Here is a 22,291-nt window from a genome sequence, read left to right as displayed (position 1 = left end):
AATCGAACAAATCAAATTGTCTGCTGTAGCTCTAACACGCATATGTGAAACGGTGGGCTCAATAGCACATGCATATAACCTATACCTCCCTAAAATTATACACTCAGTAGCACATAGATCAAAACGCTTCCACCTCACGCGATGTTTCTGACGACCATTAAATGATACCAGTTCACGACACAATGATGAACGGTGTTCTTACTGTCAGGTCCTCCAGAATGGAAAATCGACGGAGATTTTCCGCAGTTGATAGTTGATACGTTTTTTCTATCCGACATAAATTTAATAAACTTCAAGCAAATACGTGAGAATGGTACAGACGTAGACTACTGTACAGAACAAACAAGCAGAAAGGGACAAGTGGCTGACATTTGTGGTACGCGATGCTCTTCTTGCGCTAGGAAAGCACTTGAAACTTAGAGAAAATAATGAATAGATTGTATGTATTAGGGACGGTAAGTCAAGGCATTACTATCACAAATAAAAATATTTTTCTGTCAGTGATTCATATTTTACTCCTATTTAATGCCGACGCCAAGACAGATTGGCTCAGGGGCAGGGGTGGGAACAGTGTCCATGGCATATGAGTGGGGACTCACTAAAAAAAAAACGGCAAATTAGTTCCAACGTCTTTATTCCGTAAAATGTTTACACCAAATTTTGCTCACCTTCAAAATATTTTCCATTGACCACACAACGCACTTCTTCAAACGATCCAAACATTGTTCTAAACAGTTTTTAAATTCACTTATCGGGATGATCTTTACGCCTTCCAGCGATTTTTGTTGTACTTCCTCAACAGTGGCAAAACGCTTTCCTTTCATGTTCCGTTTGAGTCTGTGGAACAAAAAGAAATCACAGGGGCTAGAGCAGTGCGGTGTGTGCCGGCGCGTTGTAATGATGGAAGAACTAGTCGCCTTTGCGCCAAAGATATGCCCTTTTCTTCCGAATACCCTCACTCAGTCTTTTCAAAACCTCCAAATACGAGGGCTATTTGAAAATTAATGAACGTTAGGTCGCAAAATGGGAAAAAACAGTGAAAATGAAAATTGTTTTATTTGCAACAGTTAGCTACAACTTCCATTGTCGCCGATCCTACTTACACGTTTGTCGTAGCGTTGTACCAACTTTCCAATACCCTCGTTATAGAAGGCAGGCGCCAGTGCTTTCCGCCAATTGTCTAAGGTGGACTACAGCTCGTTGTCTGTGCCAAAATGTAGATTTCATAGCTAGCGGTTCATGTCAGCAGAGATGAAACTCAGAGGAAGAAAATTACGGGTCGTATTGTGGGTAATCAAACGTTTCCAATTGAAAACGATGCAGAAGCATCTTCATTACCCCTGCAGAATGCGGCTGAAAGTTGTCGTGAAGAAGGAAGTGCACGACATTTATGTAATATGGGCTGCATAGCTTCAGACGAAATTTCTCAGCAGGTCCTCGTACTCGGCGGGAGACACTATTGTTCTAGGTATCTGTAAGTGCTTCCTGTGTGCTCAGATATAAAAAGAACGACGTAACGCGATCGACGGGCATACTAGACACACTGCCCAACACACCTGTGCAAAACTTCATCGGATTTTCACTTCCATTTCGCGACCGACCGTTCCTTGCTTTCCGAATAACCCTCGCAGAAATCGTGGTTGACATTTTGACCAGGGGTAACGAACTCGAGCACAACACCTCTGTAATCAAATCAACAAATGGGTATTTTCTTTATGTTTGACTGCACTTGGCGAGATTTCTTGGGACGAGAAGAGTCACTTGTCATCCACCCGCTATATTGCTGCTTTGTTTCTGGATTGTATCCATAGCACCACTATTCATAAACAGTGACAACCTTGGAAAAAAATTCAGGGTCCTCTTTGAGCTGATTTCGAAGATCAAAACATGCCTGAAGTCGATTCTCACTTTACTCTTCTGTGAGAAGGTGAGGGACAAATCTGTCTGCAACCCTTCTCATGTGCAATTTTTCAGATAGAATCCTTTGAATTGAACTCCAAGATATTCCACACATATCACAGAATTGATCGATGGTTCGGCGAGGATCTCCACGAAAGGTGGCATTGATTTTGTCGACGTTTCCCTCACTTCTTGATGTTGAGGGGTGTCCTGAACGAGGTTGGTCTTCAATTGACATTTCGACATTTTTAAAATGTGAAAACCACACGTAGACTCTGGTTTTACTTACGGCAGCAACCCCATAAGCAGTCTTAAGCACTGCTGTAGTTTCAGCGGCAGACTTCCCCAACAGGAAACCAAATTTCACAACTGCGCGTTGCTCTCAACAATCTGCCAACACGTTTTCGCCGTAATGTAAAAAGTTGTTTTACTAAAAAAACTCTCACGGGCGAACCGATGAATTCACAGCGACACAAATGTGTACATTGACTTATGTGGCGTGACCGTAACGGATACGTGTTCGAACAATGGGTTCCCCCACTCTCCCTCCCCACCGCAGCCATATTCCCAATGCTTTTGCCCCCTCCCCCCCTCTTACTGAAGCTGTCATCATGCTGTAATATTCTGTCAGGTGATGGGCTTTAGCACCAGATGATGAAGCACTGAGATAGCTGTGAGACATGTCTGGGTATCTCAAATGGTATCAAGCGACCTCATTCAACTAAGATTTAATATGTGGAAGCCATTCTGTGATTTTACTAGTAACTATATGTACAATATGTCTGCAGCAGTTTTTGGTAACCAGGATGGTGTCAATCATTCGGGTACAAGCCCAGTACGATACTTAAAAGAATATGCCAAATTTAACAAAATCTGAACATGTACCATCTAACGGAGAAGACCAAATTAAATTTGTAACAAATCATAAAAACGTGAGAGTTACCAGCCTGAAGTAAGATGTGAAGGTAAGCCATTTTCTAAATACTGCCTACAAAAACAGAAAATTGTAAGTCCAACAAATTGCATATTAAAGTTACCTTACTTCATTCCTTCTTCATCAACTTCGGAAACACACTGAATCTTTTAGGTCCAGTAGACAGCTAAAATGCAAAGGTCGTCCGATAAGCTGATAAAATCAGTAAATACGTAAGACTATCCTTCATTTTCCTGTGCCTTTGTCCACATAGGAGTACAGACTCCATTGTTGGTAACGTATTTGTCATTGGTAGTGTAAGAGGCAGCCGGATGGCCTTTCTGCATCCACCACATTACCTCCCCCACCCTCCAAAACTGGAGGGAATATCTGTACCCGTATCTGCTTGCGTGTAGTTTATTCATATGATAGGCATCGATAACTTTACAAATGACTGCAAATCGGGTATCTGAGATGGAATTTGTGTACTAACTCTGTAGTCACGGAGTGGGATGTTGGAAAACGTCTAAATACCATATGCAAGCTGGCCAGCAGACCGAGCTTTGACGCTAATCTGCCCGAAGGACTCGATCCGGGCCGAGCGCACCTTCCCATCTCGAAAGCGGCACTAACACGCACTGTTATTAGGGCGGGTAATCAATAAATACCGAAGATCTCAAACAACAACTGTACGATCATTTAGTTCAGAAACCGGATAGAAATACTGAATACCATCAACACAAAGAGAACTCCCTATTAAACAGAAAATCTAAAATTTTCTCGAAAAAATATTTTGTTGTGAGCGCTGTAATGTTAGAACACCGAGCTTGTTCGTTAATTTGACAGGAGACTGTCATTATATCAAGCCACATGGCACGTTACGGCATTGACTTAATTTTTCTGAAATTACAAAAGTGTCCGACCGTATAACATGGTCACGTTCCTATTAACAGATATTCTATTCACATTAAAAAGCCTTGCGATTAGGGATAATCTTGTTAGTATTGTACATTATATTCTCTCTGTTATACTTTACTACCGTGCTACACTTTAAAACGCAATAAGAGAAATCAAATAAATCACGATTGATCAGAAACTACTGAAAAGTCAAACACATTTAGAAACTGCAGCTATTGGAAACTAAAATACATTTCAGTTTTTAAGAGAGGTAAAATTGTTTAAACTCTGATAATTGGCAATTATCAAATGTTTCGTGGTAAAGGACCTCCTTCTGCTTCAAGGTAGAAGATGGCGCACGAACGACGAACTATGGTTTCACTGTCCATATGTTATGAAACTAGTTTTAAAAGCACATAGAAATTAATTGCTGAAACAACCACTATCTGGAGAATTAACAGCAAATTTCGAAATCTGCTTTAATATTTTATGCACCACATATATGTGTAGAAGTCCAAATGTTTACAAATTCTGCAAAGAACGCAACTTTGTGTCTGAGAACAACAAAAACTGTATAACACGGCGGAAACCACTTACGGCGGTATAGAGTACGTATTGCCTCAAGTGATTTTGATACCTGTTACTACACTGTAGTACCGACCAGGAAACGTCACTTGCTTGTAGGTACAAAACAGTTTGGGGTGGGGGCGGTGTATAACTAAGACAGATCGCAATATTCATATAAAATGACGAAATACTATTCGTATACTAAGACGAAAATCGACTTTGGAAAGGTAGAGAAAAAAATCAAGTTGTAGAAAATAAATTAAGCCTTACGAGACTACACGGCAAAAATATCAATATGAGCTGACGGATAGCGATGTTCTCTCCAATAACCCCCCCCCCTCGTTTGACCATTAGTAGCACATCTTCTATCACAGGCGTTTGCATAATTGATCCTTCCTTAACTACATCATGAATAAAATTCTTCTGTGTATTGTACCGCGTCGATGTATGAACTGCAGTAATTATAAATAAACTAACTGTTACTCACTGCTTCACTCGCACAACAGTAGTTTGCTATGATTTGTGTAGGTGAGTACATAAGGTAGTAATGTTTGTACATAACGAACGTGTTTCTATTATTTTGCAGTATGCCGATCTCAAAGCGTGTACTGTAGTTTCTAATGACATATAAAATGGCCTCGATTCATTACATTTGAAATGAAGAGGGCTTTATATGGGTTCGTTCGGCTGAATTAGTACTTGATGAGAGCTTTTGATACCGGAGCAACACGTACCAACCCTTTTACCCTATCATTTTAATGCTTTATGGTGCCTCATATTTCATCCATCCCCCAATGGTGACTAATGTAAGACTGTCAGGTAACAAATTATAGTCAAATGCAATCTCACCAAAAGCCTCCCACGTTCCAAAAGTAAAGTCACGACTCTCTATTTGTCGTTCAGCCTTTACATGACGCCCTTTTTGCGAGTCTTCAAGCGTCTTGGAAGCTGTAAGATAAGCGTGACGCTCATGGCCTACAACTTGACGGGTTCTTACTGTTATACTGTCTCTGTAGTTGTTAAAGGCCACCTGACGTTCTGCATTCAAGTTCCGAAGGATGTGTGGTTTCTCTGAGGTTTTCTGGATACGAGTAACTTTCACAGCTTCAGCTCTCTTAGAACTACGCTCTAAACCAGACTTACGCTCGTGAGTCTTATGCTAATAGTTTTAAATGTGGTTCTCGGGCTTACCGTCCGATTTAATTGTTGTGTGTTCACCAAAACTCTCCAGCTTTGCCAAGTTGTAAACCACGTGCACAAATAGATTGGATTCGCACTGTCACGGAATAACCTATAGACACTAAGAGTCGCCGACCATTGCACCAGCGTTGGCCGCTTGCCACTAACCTCAAAAGAAACCAATATATGTGGCGCCTCTACCGGAAAATGCCCGCAGCTCGTGTTATAGTGGTTAGCGTTGCTGCCTCTGGATCATGGGGTCCCGGGTTCGATTCCCGGATGGGTTGGGGATTTTCTCTGCTCGGGGACTGGATGTTTTGTGTTGTCCTTAACATTTCATCATTTTCGTCATTCATCACAGTAGCTACAATTGGACTGTCTGAAGATCAAGACTTTGTACGAGCGCTGATGTCCAAGCAGTTGAGCGCCTCACAAACCAAGCATCATCGTCATCTACCGGAAAATGCTTGAACCCGAATAGGTTGTTGCAGTTAGTTGCAGTGCCGCTGCTGAAGACAGATGTAAACTTATGAAACAAAAGGTACACGATTTGTGTTCATCGCAATTTACTAGAATGTCTTCAAAGAGATCATGTTCTGATGTATTGACTAATTTATTACAAACCCAATAACTTTAAACTGTTCTGAATAGACAAAATTATGTAGCACTTTCAAAATAATTATAATAATGTCTTTATTATATTAAACGTATTAAACGGTGAAAATTAGCTGTAACAAATATATGTTAGGTAAAATGGTAATTCAAATGGTTAAAATGGCTCTGAGCACTATGGGACTTAACATCTATGGTCATCAGTCCCCTAGAACTTAGAACTACTTAAACCTAACTAACCTAAGGACAGCACACAACACCCAGCCATCACGAGGCAGAGAAAATCCCTGACCCCGCCGGGGATCGAACCCGGGAACACGGGCGTGGGAAGCGAGAACGCTACCGTACGACCACGAGATGCGGGCTAAAATGGTAATTGTGTCGGTAGTGTTATATGTTTTTCGTGGGATATCTTACACGTGTTGAAAGGAATGAGACGGTACTGAATATTAATCATAAAAAATACCGGTACTTATAATGAATTCTGAATTAGGTTTACTGAAAATATCTGCTGAAAATGTACTACAACTCTCTCCTTATCGCTTCCCTAGATATACAGAGGAGTGGATTAAATTAATTACAGCAATCAGAGATTTTTACGAGAGTCAGTACCTGAATGGAAATGAACGAAGACCTAACAACGGCTTTTATACTTGGGGCCAAGAGGGGGCGGAGGCGTTCGCCGCCGCCCCCCCCCCCCTCTACCCTCTAGGGAGAGGAAAAAATATGGTGCAATCAGGTGTTTTTCTTGCAGTTTAAAAGTTGGTATTACGCAGTTTTTTAACAGGCTCGGAACTGGACACTTTTATGGCTTCTTTCAAGTAGTCATTCGTCTTCTATAATATTAAAAATCCTTCATAAGCCCCAGCTAGACCTCTGCCCCCCATCCAAACTATTGTATGGGCGCCCTTAAGCCGTAATAATTGGTGCAATGGGAAGCGCCCTCTACAAAACAGTTCACAGTGGTTTATCAAATATGGATGCAGATGTAGATTTACGACCGTATCGTTACCTCATTGGCTGGTAAAATAACACGACATTGTTGACGTGGGCGTGAGTGCAAGCACCTGTCTCTGGTGACAGACCGATCTGTAGCGTAGCCCGATGTCTAGGTTAGGTTGGAATGGAACAGTCTGGTTGTGAGCTGGCGATGTCAACGAATGTGGTCGCGAAAAACGAGCCTGTGGTGTCAAACAGGTTTGCACCATAGCTTGTGTTAGCTGCATCAGTAAATGAATTTTCAGCTCTTAGATGTTCAATAAATATTTCGCCATTTGAAGTGCGTTCGAAGTTCCAGTCCATAAATATTGAATTTTATACCGAATCTGACATATCATGAAGGGCAGAATTTCCTACTGAGATGTCAGATACAACAGTGACATATTTCCTTACATTTATATCATGGTGTATTGTAATTCTCTCCATTAGTTTTTAATTTCAGTATGTAAAAGTACACTGTCTCTTGCAGTTGTGTGTTATCGATATATATATTGTAGTCTTCATGCATTTTCTGATTAGTTGGAGTTATCACTAAACAACTGACCATTGTTTTTTTCTGTGTCGTCAGTTGCATTTGCTTTGGCTTCATTCGAGAAGTTTGGCTCCTATTCAAATACTGTTATCTTCGAACGTTTAGTGATTGTTTGTAATGCCTTAAAAATGAGCCACTGAGTGGACTGGAGTTTCTGTACAGTCTGAAAGACAATAAGAAAAATCTATATTGGTATACGGCGAGTGTATTCATCGCGAAAGACAGAAGGTGTGTGGTTGGTCAGTCACCAATGAAAATTTTACCGAAGAAGTCTCAGTGAGGGATCCATGTGGATATTTAGGGTATAAGGGAATAATGGGCACTAGAAACAATGATCGGTAAGTAAAGGTTCCTGGTCTGCACATAGCTGACTACCGTTAAGTACCATTTTGTGGTTGGCACGTTTATGGGTGTGTGAATGTAGCACAGAATACATTTCTTCAATAAATGGTTCAAATGGCTCTGAGCAATATGGGACTTAAGATCTATGGCCACCAGTCCCCTAGAACGTAGAACTACTTAAACCTAACTAACCTAAGGACATCACACACATCCATACCCGAGGCAGGATTCTAACCTGCGACCGTAGCGGTCGCGCGTTTCCAGACTGAAACGCCTAGGACCGCTCTGCCACTTCGGCAGGCAGTAATAAGTACTTTTTTTCGAGTTGTTCAAGAAAAATCTTAAGAAGCACTTTTGAGATAATTAAAAAAATATATGAGAAAACAATAGTGTCTAATTGATTAGTTCCCATAAATGCGTAAAAGATGAAGGATTAAAGCACCTATTCGTAAATCAAAGCCTTTATTTGAAGGATCCGAAAACTGGAGCACACACAAACACCATTGAAGAAACGTTGTCTGCAATTAAAAGATTATTGTAAGGAGAAGGCAGTGCACGGAACTGTTTCATTCTTATTTGTGTAAATATATATGGAGACAGCAAAGTGAAGACGAAAAAATGTATTCATGTATTTTATTAATTATGTAGCTCGCCCGGCAGCACGTAAAAGATTACTTTTGCAAGTGTGTTGTGAATGTAATATATAGTAGTTTATAGTTTGCTCTGCACAGATGAAGAAACATTGTCAAGTTTTCACTTGCATTTGTGTCGCAGGCGTATCTTCCAACAGCAGGCCTCCTTTTCTGTAGAGCATTTGTATTTGGTCCAGTATTCGTTTCTTTGAAAGTTACTGGTGATTTAGGTGAGGTTTTTGCATCCTTCGTACCTGTACTAGCTGAAACAATCATACTGTGAAATTATTCCTTGTAGTCCGAGGGTTCTTGCCGATTTTATTACTATTGCTTTTCTTAAATACGCCACAGCATGGAATATACAGAGATAATCCTTTTCACTTAGCAGAATACCCATCCCCTCTTTACCATGTTTGCTTTGCCAATTAAGGGTTCTGTTTTCCCTTTTATGTACTTCCCGCCATGCGTTCCACTCTCTCTAAAAATCATTTCAGCACCCTCTTTTCTCGTTTCATTACAATTGACGGCAGATCTATTTCCGAAATTTGTCACATGAAAAAAGGCTGTTCTTATACCAAACTAAATTCTCGCTCGAAAATTATTATTTACTGTCCGTTTGCTGTGTGCAGTCTGTGTACTATTTCGATTTCAAGATTATTTCTCGAGCCGATTGTCCCATCACATCCAGTGCTGTCGTAACTGAATTCTCTGTAGGTACCACGCTCATTGTACGATATCACTTCTCAGAGGTTCTCGCTTTCGTGATACAGGTAATGAATGCTCTACTGCCAATGTGAAAAGATAACGCTTAATCTATAAAGTGGGTCGTAAAATCTCAATAGAATAGTTTCCTTTCTTTCTTGTTTCCGTGATACCTGTAAAGTCATTATGATGCTACGGGGACCGAGTTTTCGCCTTGGTTGAACGATTAGTGAGTTTCGAAGCTATCTTCCGTTGGCAACAGTCACTCCGTATTTGGAACAACTTTACAAATTAATAAAGGTGCAAGATATATGGAAAAAATGTTGTTTTGTGTGATATAATGAGAAACGTTGCTGATTACTTCGGTACTTAATACATATATATGCTGCATCTAAATAATCAGATATAAGAGGCAGTTCCAGTAAGTAACTTTTACTGACATGTGTGTATGAGTTTATTGACCAAGAGACCACAGACTGGATGTTCGCGAGCTTGATGCAAGTCATTTTATGTGATGCCACTTCGCTGACATCTATGAAGATGATGATAAAATGATGGTGAAGACAGCGCACACACCCAGACGCGAGCAGACAGAAAAACCGATCCGGTCGGGAAATTAACCTGGAAATCGACGAACGCGAAACAGCAACGATAACCGCATGACAACGAGCTGTTCACGCAAATTTGGAAGCAACAAAGAAGTTGTAAGAAACGCTTCACGCGTATCGGCAAAAATATGACTGGTTGGCGCCTGACGCTATAATGGAAGTATATATTAAACACGAAGACCATTGTCTAAACATTTTATTCATTACGTTGAATCGTATTATGTAAAACATATCAAACAATAAAAACAGTTCAAAAGTGAAAGATGAGATAGCTGTTACAGAGAGTAAGTACTCTTCCATATTTCGCGTTATATTCTTTAAATCAATCAAGTACCCTATGTTCCTCCTTATCGTTCAAGCTATCTCCATACCAAAATTTATCCATATCGATTCAGTGGCTTAGTCATGAAAGTGCAACAAACACTTGCTTTCACATGTATAATCTTAGTATGGATTCTAATTAAAGCATTTTATTCAATGATGCGGTACAACACGCAGTATATTTTTAATCAACTGACACCTCATTTAGCAGAAAAAGAAAGTGTTGACTATAAATTCGTGACTTGGCCTCATGGAGAAATTGGGAAACTAAACTCCGCAAATTCCACCACTATCTGAATGCAAAGCACAGAAGGATATTGATTACAGAGGAAATCAGAAACAACTATGTGCAGATATTTTGAGACCTGCTAGTGTCTAGCTAACTAGGTGATGAAACTGATAAAGTCTGAAAGAGGCACATCGGCTCCGATAGATAACAACGCTTCGTGTCACACAAGGCTCAGGAAAAGACAGGAGTACAGACAAACCACAGAAACGAAATAAATACGAAGTGACTGATGAACGAAGGAATTTTAGAGAAGCCAAGGTGAAATAGCTGCAGGGAAAGTATGAAGAAACACAAAAAGAAATAGTGATCGGAAGAACTAATGTAACGTATAGAAAAAGCCAAAAAAACCTTCTGTCATATTAAAAGCAAAGGAGACAACATTCGGTATGCATGAATAATTCCAGTTTTAAATGCAGTACAGAGTGTGGATACATGGGGGAAAGTGTACTGAAGGCATCGACGAGGTGTGGGAATCAACATGACAGAAGAAGAAATTGGGGTGAATAAGGAAAACAAGAGCATGCACTATCAAAGTCAGAGTTTTCCATTGCTCTTCACGATTGGCTCAAGTATGGCGGAAGTCATACATGACATTCCTTCAGAAATCGTAAAATCGTAGCAGCCGAAGAGTTATTCGTGTCGGCGTGTAGAGCATATAAGATTGTCGATATACTATCAGCCTTCAGGAGAAATATCATCCACACATTTCTGGAGATGCCAAGGGCAGATAAGTGAGAGTACAATAGCAGATTCAGGGCGACACCTAATTCATACGAGTTACTGACCAGGTAATATACAGAATAATGGAAAATATAGACCACCTCTTACGTGTCGGCCAGTGTGGCTTTAGATAGGTATTATTTATTTATTAAATCGTATAGCTAGGGTCCCCCGTCGGGCACACCGTTGGCCGGGTGCCGGTCTTTCAATATGACACCACTTCGGTGACCTGCAGTCGATGAGGGTAATAGAATAATGAGGACAGCAAAACACCCAGTCTCTGGACGGAGGAAATTCCCCGACCCAGCCGGAAATCGAACCTGGGCCCAGAGGACTGACAATCCGTCACGCTTACCATTCAGCTACCGGAGACGGACTTTACATAGTTAAAGGCACAACAGAAGCAATTCAGACGTTTTGTATGATGATAGGAACGGCCCTTTACAAAAATCAAGACACGGTTACAAGCTGCGTCGACCAAAATAAAGCGTTTTAACAACGTAAATTTATGTAAGATATTCCAGATTTTCGGGATAAATAGGAATAAGCTATTGGGAAACATGGGTAATAATCAATATATACAAAAACCAAGAAAGAACAGTAAGAATGGGAAACCAAGAAAGAGGAATTCGGATTAAAAATGTTATAAGACAAGGATGCAGTCTTTCGTCCAGTGTTCTGTCTACACTTCACTGAAGCAGTGATGGAAATAAAACATAGGTTCAAGAGTAGGACTAAAATTTTGTAACAAAGAATATCGGTGAAAGTGAGGAAAGCTTAAAGAACTTACTTAATGAAATAAAGAGTGTACTGAGCACAGAATATGTACTGAGAGCAAGTAATGTGATGTAACTGAAATGAGCTTAGTGAGAAACTTACCATCAAAACTGGAGCATAAAGTAAACGAATTAAAGAACTGAGCTATCTTGGAAGCAACGTATGAACACGAAGCAAATTGTACATTAAAGCAGACTGGCAAAGGCAAACACCGCATTCAGCGCCTAAAGAAGTCTACTGCTTTCAAACATGGGCCTCAATTTGAGGAAGACATTTCTAAGAATGTACGTGCGGAGCACAATGTTAGATGGAAGAAAATCTTGGACTGTACGCGCATTAGAAAAGAAGAGAATCATTGTGGTTGTGTTTGGTGCTGTGGAACGATGTTAAAAATAGGAGTGATAAGAAATGAGGTTACCCGTGAAACCGGCGAAGACTAAATTTGTAGCATACACTGAAAACAAGAAGGAACAAGTTGATAAGATATATGGTTAGACATCAGGGGACATCTTGCACGGTACTGAAACTTTTAGAGGTGGACAAGGACACGATTGTATCCAGCAGATAATTGAAGACGTTGATTATGTATTTTACGAAGTCGTGGTTGCCCGCATAAATCCGGTGTGAGGACTACTGTTGGCGAAAGAAAATGAATTCCTAACACCACCTACAGCAGAAAAATTCGGCACTTTACACGTTGATGAGGAAAAATTTGCGGAGCAAAGAAAGTTAACCCGGACCATCATAAGCTGAGCAACATTTTCAGAGGCAATGACTAATGTGAGTACACCTACAACATTATCATGTCAGCAGATAACACAAGCAACAAGAATGTGGAACAGGAAATCACGGTTCCGTTTTATGTTGTACATTACATAGTTACTGACTGTGTGAGAAATATTGTCTGCAATGAAGCATTATACCGATCTGTCGGAGTAGCAACTAAGTTTAAGACCCACTGACAGGCATCAAAGATCCCGTCTAAGTACAACATCCGCCGGCACTGTCTGAGATCAGCTATGAGTGATGCTGTACATCGAGACGAGTGGTCTTTCAGCACCCTGCTAAAGGATCGCTAACATCATATTCCACTCGTAAAATGGAATAAATTGCCGTTAACGACATACAGATTAAGGAAGCTAGCGGGATAGCTAGGCAGCCTCCAACCCTCCAAAGGAAGACACGAGAGATGCCTGGTGTTCTCAAACGGCTATCTATCATGAACGGCGATGAGAATAGGCTTCTATCGTCTTGCATTTGTAGGACTACCTGTGAATACTGGGAATGGATTTAATGCAGGCCCCCTGTAATAATACAGATTTCCAAATGCCAAGCTCTTGGGGATATATTTAGCATTTTATCGTTGGTGGTTTATGTTTGCACTTTTTGTTTGGTGTGATCTTATCTTTATAAGTTACAACGAAAACCTTCGGTTATAGTTCATTTATCATCGTACAGTACAAGACGTCAGCACTTGTGCATTGCTATTACATACACTGCTGCGTAAGTGTTGGCACTTTCACACTAGGATGAATCAGTAAAGCAGTATCTTGAAAAATGTGTATATCTTTATCTATCGACGCAACTGCTTGTTACACCCTTTGATATTATGCGAAGGCTCACAACTGCCTTCCTTCGGCTGACGCTCCTAATATACTTGCGGCGTAAGACATCATTCCCTTGGCTTCAAGCAAGCACTGCGGCAGAATTACAACACAGTTCCTCACAAATTACGGATTGTGTTCGCATGCAAAAGTGGTAATACAAACGTTTTCCGCTACGAAATTCTTGAATAGATGCTTCACACAGCTCTCTCGGCTTTAGATTTGTCAATATGGAGTTTCCGACAACTTCCTCCGTCATCATCGTCAGTAGATTTAATTTCAGCAGGCCATTATGGACTTTATTTCTATTGCCAAATTATATCATGGAGACGTCACGGAACGACCACATGCTACCGGAAAATACATCGTTGTATTTGACTGGCGGACACTGGTAGTGATTTTCATTTCTGTAGACGATGAATAACTCAGGTACTTTTCTAAAGAAAGTTGTTGAGCGTTGTGAACATTATATCAAAAACTCCAAAATGTTTGTGAACATAATTAAACAAATTAGAATCAATTCAGACGTAATTATGATCAGTCTGTAAGTGGTAGCCACTGTCTCGGTTAATGGTATTGTTACACATTCCGATCTCAACTGCTTCTCTGATGCTGTAATTTCGCTTTTGGATATATGTAGGCTATATAATTCAAAAATGAAGGGCCACAATCGGCAATCATGAAGAATTGCTGATGTTCATAGTGCACCTTTGAACTTACAACATTCCGGTCTGTCTCAGCTTATATTGTACCATTCAGGTAATACTTTTTGTCCATGAAAGACGTTTTCGAACATTTCTAGTCAGCATGGATTTTCTAATGAAGAAATATTATGTATGTTAGAGAATTGCACTTTGAATTGGGGACTTAATTCATTGATCTAATAAGAGGATTCTGTACCTGCGATAAGTGAATGAGGAGGGATTACTGAAGGAGGATTCAGATGCACTTCTACGTCAATTCTTATCACATAAATCACAGCTGTCCAAATTGCATGCCTTTACAAAGAGCCGGAGATTGTCAGTTACTCATATTCAGGAGGAAGGCCGTCTGCGAACATTCTAAAAGAGAGAGGAAATCCCGATGCTTACTCCTGGCAATGAGTAAACGACTCTCATCAGTGCTTTCCTTCTAGCTTCTGACAGAGCTATGCTGTGTCTCATGAAGCGATACACAGATTCTGTTGTTCGATAAGAGCTAAAAACAAAGACTAGACGGTATCACTTGATGAACTGGAAAAACCGATAGCCACCGTATATGGCTGGAGTGTAATTTATACGAATGGTATGACTGTGGATGAGCTTTGGTGGCACACGTGAGGACCTAATTACGTCAAGGACATTACGCCAAGGACAAATTCCTGGGTAGAAGTAAATGCGTGGTTCATCTAGAAAATAGAACCGAACAAGGGAACTGAAAGGAAAAAGTTGTACTTCATCAGGCAAATAATTTCACGGGAACGAAAGAGCAGGAAGAACAGGTGCGGGTCCAAAATCACCTAGAAAGCGGAAGAAGTAGATGCATCTGCAAAGGCAACAAGACCAGGACAAGTGTGTAAAGCACCACAAAGAAGTATGCGGGAAATGTGCGGTTAAAACTGAAAACACCTGTGCTAGATGCGTCTCTTTGAGTTTAATGACTTGATTAAAAAGTACGTTATCACTAAACTGTGTGTGTAATACATGCCAGTATAATAAGAGCAATAAAAATTAAATGAATATAGGATGGTCCAGAAATAATTAATATGTGAAATTCTAAAGTTTAACAAAAAAGTTTTAATGAGCAAAGCAGATCGCTATATTTTTTGTTTAAAGAAGTGAGTAATGCATTAATGATACTGTTAAATTATAATTTAATGCTGTTTTGTCGAAAACAGACATTTTGATACCGTGGCTGTGTGGAAAATACAGGTTGATTCTTGCAATGAAGAGAACAACAAACAGCCAATATTATAAAAGCGTTTTTTCTTCTTTGCAAGAATCAACCTGTAAATTGTTGTTATAACTCGTAAAAAGGCAGGGATTAACATACCCGAAATAATGTATTTGTGTATATCAAACATGAAAATATATTACGGGGGTCAAAATGATCCCTTTCCTCTGCTTTAGGAATTGTATTATCAAATATCTTCAGTGGCACTTAGTTCACTGTACCACGACAAATAAGTCTGCGCTTCTATTTCGACACACAAAATACGTTCCAATATCACTGTTCCTTCATGTGTTACTCCTTGGACAACATTTGGAAGAGAAATATAACATTTACATGTGGTAAAGGCAGTGGAATTCGGTCAACAGCTACTACTGAATCGGTCACATCTTCCAAAATACTCTCTGCACTGGCTGCTAAAACGTTGTAACAGTATCGCGGCCTCACAACAGAGATTGCCAGTCTTACTACAAACCAGTTACTTTGTCAATGGCGTTAGTTGTGCGAACTGTGACCCGTAGCAAGCAGGCTATTCCAGATTAAGCATATTCAAGAAGAATTTATTCTCTGTCCGCCTGCGTAGTGGATGGTTACGCACTTGCCTCCTATGCAGCGGGCCTAGGTTCGATTCCCGGCCGGGTTGGGGATTTTCTCCGCTCTTAGACTGGGTGTTGTGTTGTTCTTTTCATCATTTGAACTTAATCACCGGAACGCGAGTCGCCCAACGTGGCGTCGACTCAAAGGTAATGAACGGATGTCATTGTTATTAAAACTTACTTGCTAGAGTCTGTATAAGACATATTTGATAGTGAAATGCAGTGTCTGAATGATAAAGGTTTCGCAAAAAAGTTCACGCATTGTCTGACACTAGCTATTGTACTTCCAGAATTACAGATACACATTGTTAATTTTTGCTTTCATTTTTCTTCCACTACCAGTTCAGTGACGTTTATCTGGCAGATAACAATAACTATTACTAGTCCTTTACAGAATTCAGTCGAGGATGAGAGTAAAAAATTTGCTTATGTGCCAGATAAATAGTAGTAATGAAATCAGTTATTACTATCTTATAACAAAGAACATTAGTGAGAAGTTCATGCAGAGGAAATCGGGGCAATTTAAAATATTATCGAAGTTAGAAGTATATTACTATCGATGTTGTTGATCAAAGAAACTTCTGGGGCAACAAAAAATTAAAGAAATCTTCGAGAAATCCATTCTGTAGGCAAGGAAACATCCTTTCCTCAATCGAGATGTAATTATATGTACTGATGTGGTCAGTTTCGGAATCAGTGTGCTCTAAAATGAATTACTCCCTATCTCATGTAAAGTGAATCACTAAATATTTAGTGGAGATGATCTGACGTGGACTGAGACGCTATAGTTGCAGCACACTTGCCCAGTGCCGCATCTGCTATGTCATCTCACTGAGTACGTAGATAAACGAGTCAACGTTCAGGTGTTCCAGCAATCAGGTCCACGTAATAATGACAAATGAAGGAGATGTAGAAGGCGCAATTACAAGAAAAGATAAGATTTTCCAAAATTATGGTTTCTACGGCATCAGTAATGTTATTTCGTAAATTTACCGTTTTGTACAGACAAGACTATGACCGATTTCTCGTTATGTGCGGCTCTAGGTAACGTTCCAAATTAATCATCAAATTGTAAACTGCAATTTTCACGAGAAACTCTGCTCACTTCTTCCTTCTATTGCACAAAACGTAATCGCTGGAAAACATCATTTTCCGAATAACTCCTAAAGTTAAAGTGAATAGAGCCCACAGCGATCGTGATGGAGCAATGCAGATGGCAGAGCATTCGTTTCACAACATCGTTAGGCCCCTATATTCGCCGTACAACAGCGCGGGTGCTGTTTCTCGTTAGTCTGCCGTCACTACATAGTTAACGTCAGCCCTTACAATTTAATTCACAGGATACTCATGTTCACGTCCTCCGTTCTACATACCACTAACAGACTTTTTAAATAAAAATTTAATTTAAAGTTGCTGAAAATGTGTGAGCTCAATTTAGTCACAAATACTACTGCGTAAAGAACTTTCCTTGTCTAATTGTATTTACTCTATACTACCCTGTCTGGTGTGCTAGTATTTACTTTCAAAAGCGCTATTTGTTCACACACACACACACACACACACATGCGCGCGTGGTCTCTCTCCCTTGGTACGGCGGTTGATAGGCGCACATAGAACGTCACGAAATAATTTTACTATGATGTTCGTTCCTATCACCGAGATGGCGTAGTGACTGGTCTGTATCACAGAATCACAAATAAGAAATCGAACAGAAAACAGGCATACATTCATATGTCTATTTCATTAATGGCACTGGCGGTAATGAACGTTTTATAGACATGTCAAACTAATTGAAAGAGTCTATTTTAATGTCAAACTAGTTTGCTTGGACCCAACTACAAGAAAAATAAATTCATTAATAAGTCAGTTAAAGTTTATCGCATCAAACAGGGGCTCACCGAGAAAAAAGTGTTGTGGAAGCATCCATTAATATGAACCAATGCTTGAGCATTTAGATATTCAAAAATAAACCTGTCATATCACATAAAGAATAAACTCTTAACTTCAGACAAAAATACAAGAACTGGTATATGCTACTATATAGGAGTGTCACCGTTACGTACGCGACAAGGTTATCATTAAACGACGTTATGTGATATTACCACATCAGTAAAATTCTGTAGTGTCAAACTGCAAAGCATCTATAGCTTTTATGTTAGATTAATGGTTACCACGTTTCACTCTATTTCTTACCTGTTTCTTTTTTGGTAAAATAAAATGGAGACCGCCACTTTTCCGTTGTTACATCAGAACAAGAAAATACGTTACTAGCGAATGAAGAAAGACTTAAATAAAATTCATTCTCCGATCGGAATGGCATTTCAGTACCCCTTATGTGCCTATGTTTAAATTAAGTAAGTGGCACTTTCCACCTATTTGTAAGAGGTACTCACTTTGCAGAGCTACTGAAGACATGGACGCGAGTTGCACGAAGATGGCTGCGCAGGCAACGAGGGACATTCCTCCAACTGTGGCCGCCACCATAATATGCCGTTGTCGATGGTCTGGTCAGTCGAGACGAACGTGACTTACTTCATCCATTGCCGTCGCCGTAATCCTTGGGTCCTTCCTCCAGTGTACGTTTGTGTTAACCCACGAGAGTCTCCTCTATAATTCCTCCGTTCTCCCTGTTCAGTTAAAACTGGAAGACCTTCCTGTATGACGAACGCACGTCGCAGAGTTCTAACATTTAAATGCAACAGAGGTCAATCCGCATTTTTCCGTCTCTGTTACGTGGAATATGAAGTACCAAATTCTGTGTACTTTCCTTTCATTAGCTTTTCCTGATACTTTGCGAGCTGTTGGAAGAGAGGTTTTCAATAGCCACTGGAATGAAAGCACGACGTTTGCTGAGAACTACATATTGTATGCCTACGCTGTGTCTGTCACCTCTCCTTCACCTTGGAGGATTAGTAAGCTATGACGTCGGTATTTGTTTCACTCGCTTAGACACACTGGAAGTATGGTAGGAAACTGGTTAGTGACTTAGTAGTCCCAGCAATACGTTCACAGGAAGTGTCTCGTGCGGAAAGTTTAAGCTGGACATGTCAGAAGATAGGACGCTGTCAGTAGGGCCGCCCGCAAGTGAACCTCGGCCGCCAGCAAGCCTCAGGCAGACGGAGGAGTAGTTGTCTTCCCCGTCTGCAGCCGCCGCTCTCGAGGCGGAAATGAGCGCAGCTTGGCCCACTCAGCCGGCGCGCGGCGTCTGGCAAGCGACCACCTGCTTTGTCTCTCGCTAGAGCAGGAAACCGCGGCCTGCAAAGAGCAGAACAGAGGGGATGTAGCAGGCAATTTATACGCAACAAAGGCAGAGGATGGCATAAATCTACAAAACAACCTTCCACGGTCATTTAGGCTACTGAAACTCGCACGGAACCGTCGGCGGCCATCATTAAAAACAAAGGAGGTAATCTGTTCAACTTTTTTCTGATAGTTTGAGCAAATTTTGACCCCTTAAATTATCCCATTCTTTCCCAGAGCCAATTGATTTTATCTAAATAATCATGAAATTTCCAAATTAAGTCGCGGAATAGGCACCTACAAAAACAAATTGACCCATAATTGAACACTTATTTAATACCCGAGGATAGTTATTCTATTTGTCACTGTGACATTTTTTGTCAACTGGTAACATGAATTTGCACTTCCCTACCTTGTTATGGATATCTATAGTAACAGGAATATAAGGATACAGTGGGAATCTATATTAGACACTTCAGTAACAATTTTACATAAAAGAACCACTACAATATATATTTCTGTTAGATTTCTTAATCTTAAAAAAACAACTGCTATTCTGAGAAGCTAAAGAGCTTCTTCTATTCCCAAAGACGTGAGCGTCTGGGACAAGAAGGTACAAAAATGTTTAAATTGGCATGTTTGATGATAATCTCACCTCGATAAATTGCATAACATAAAGATTAAATAATGAAACGAGTTAGACTTTCGCTATTTTCCACCTAGTACACAGCGGAGCAACAGAGATCATAAAATAGCAAAACACTTGCTTACCACCTCCACTTCTATCTTATACACATCGTACGTCATCCACTATTAGTAGTGACAAAAGCTTCCATGTTAGAACCTTCATTTAAATATATCCCAGTGTGGTACAACAATGGCAGAGTTACAGTCTAGCGGTTCTAGGCAATCAGTCCGGAACCGTGTAACTGTTACGGTCGCAGGTTCGAATCCTGCCTCGGGCATGGATGTGTGATGTCCTTAGGTTAGTTAGGTTAAAGTAGTTCTAAGTTCTAGGGGACTGATGACCACAGATGTTAGGTCCCATAGTGCTCAGAGCCATTTGAACCATTTGCAGGGTTACAATTAAGTGAAGGGAGTGATCATATAATTAATACTGTTTTTACGTAACCAGAGGGTCATAAATCGGGAAGAGTATCACCTTGGAATTATGGCTCTGAGCACTACGGGACTTAACCTCTGAGGTCATCAGTCGCCTAGAACTTAGAACCAATTAAACCTAACTAACCTAACGAAATCACACACATCCATGCCCGAGGCAGGATTCGAACCTGCGACCATAGCGGTCGCTCGGTTCCAGACCGTAGCGCTAACATCTGAGGTCATCAGTCCCCTAGAGCCTAGAACTACTTAAACCTAACTAACCTAAGGACATCACACACATCCATGCCAGAGGCAGGATTCGAACCTTCGACCGTAGCGGTCTCGCGGTTCCTGACTGTAGCTCCTAGAACCGCTCGGCCACTCTGGCCGGCGTAGGAATTATGAGTTACCCATAAAGCCGTAAATGACATACTCGTATATGTGTAATTATTCCCATTCCCATTTATTAAGCTCATCTCCAGTAACATTAACGCTTTGCGTTTACTTGTACACTATCATTTCCTCCATGCTTTACCGATTGTTCGTCGTTTCCTGATCAATACACAGATATATAATTTCAGAGTAATAATTTTAAACCAGAGGATCTTTCTCTCAGAGAATAATAGTTATGTTGAAGCGCAATCTTCGAAAGTGCTTTACAATGGAGACTGCGTCTGAAGAAGTAAGTGTCGCGCAGTCTTAAAATGCCACACGAAGGAGAAAAAAAATATTCAAATGGCTGTAAGCACTATGGGACTTTACATCTGAGGTCATTAGTCCCCTACAACTTAGAACTACTTAAACCTAATTAATCTAAGGACATCACACACATCCATGCCCGAGGTAGGATTCGAACCTGCGACCGTAGCGGTCACGCGGTTCCAGACTCGAGGGCCCAGGACCGCTCGGCCACAGCGACCGGCCGGGATGGAAAAAGACTTTCCTCTAGTTCCCGAGTTCGGAACAAAACTCAGTAGAAAATTAACAGGAAAAATCACAGAATTCGCCTCCATTCAGAAGACAATAATGATTAATAACAAGCGTGATGCGTATCAGCCTTTAGAGGTTCATCAGTCTACTATACGTCAAGATATTGAATACTCATCGCGGATTTTTATAAAAACTAAAACCTGTCACTGAAAAGTGTGTGATTTTATTCTTTTTTGGATGGCAGCCCACGTTTCCAAAGGAACCACAAAAACATAATTTTTATTTGGGTTTACGGTTGCAAAATTTGATGGAAATAGTGCTAGCACTGGTAGAAATGTCGACTCTATCTCGCAGCACAAGTTGACCTGGTTATTCAAAGACGATAAGGGCCGAAACGAATCAACACTGGCATCAACTATTTCCGGTTAAGTGCTTAAGCTGAATATCAGACACAGCATACCAGTAAATATTGTGTGCCGTTAGTACGAGGTGTGGTATTCTGTTGACAGTCTACACGTGCGCCTCGCGCACAGAGCGTGTGCACGAGTACCGATCGGCTAGCTCCACAAACTTCGGAAAACGGGCGCGCGTGTCTGGCGCCCGACGCGCACGCTTCCCGCAGCACACGCAGCTCACCGACCGACCGACCGACCGCCGCGGCGTTCCGTCGCCCACTGGCGCGCAGTGCGGCTCACTCGCAGCCGCGGCCGCCGGCAGACCGGAGGGCAGCGCCGCGGCGGCGCCGTTGCGAACTAAGGCTCTGCGATGGCGAGGGGACTTCCCGACTGACTGCCAAGGGCGGTGACCGAGGGTAGAAAGTGCAGCTCACGCTGAATGTGATAGACATGCATTGGTATTCTTCTGCCTTCTGCTTACATCGTTGGTACGCCCGCTAAATT

At 40.9% G+C, this 22,291-nt stretch overlaps 1 long non-coding RNA gene across 1 annotated transcript in view; it reads right to left on the bottom strand.

Moving 5' to 3' along the window:
* The window catches only part of LOC126263077 (uncharacterized), a 286,651-nt gene extending 264,623 nt beyond the window's left edge, over nt 1-22,028 (bottom strand). Inside the window, exons 1-2 of the long non-coding RNA XR_007546821.1 lie at nt 21,853-22,028; nt 18,512-19,373 (exon numbers count right to left, since the gene is read on the bottom strand). This is a non-coding gene — a long non-coding RNA (uncharacterized LOC126263077). The remainder of the gene's footprint in view (nt 1-18,511; nt 19,374-21,852) is intronic.
* Between the last annotated feature and the right edge of the window lie 263 nt (nt 22,029-22,291).

Source organism: Schistocerca nitens, chromosome 6, assembly GCF_023898315.1.
Source record: "Schistocerca nitens isolate TAMUIC-IGC-003100 chromosome 6, iqSchNite1.1, whole genome shotgun sequence".
NCBI classification, from domain to species: Eukaryota; Metazoa; Arthropoda; class Insecta; order Orthoptera; family Acrididae; genus Schistocerca; species Schistocerca nitens.
The sequence above is the reverse complement of the archived record's forward strand: the minus strand, read 5'-3'. Positions and strand labels throughout refer to the sequence as shown.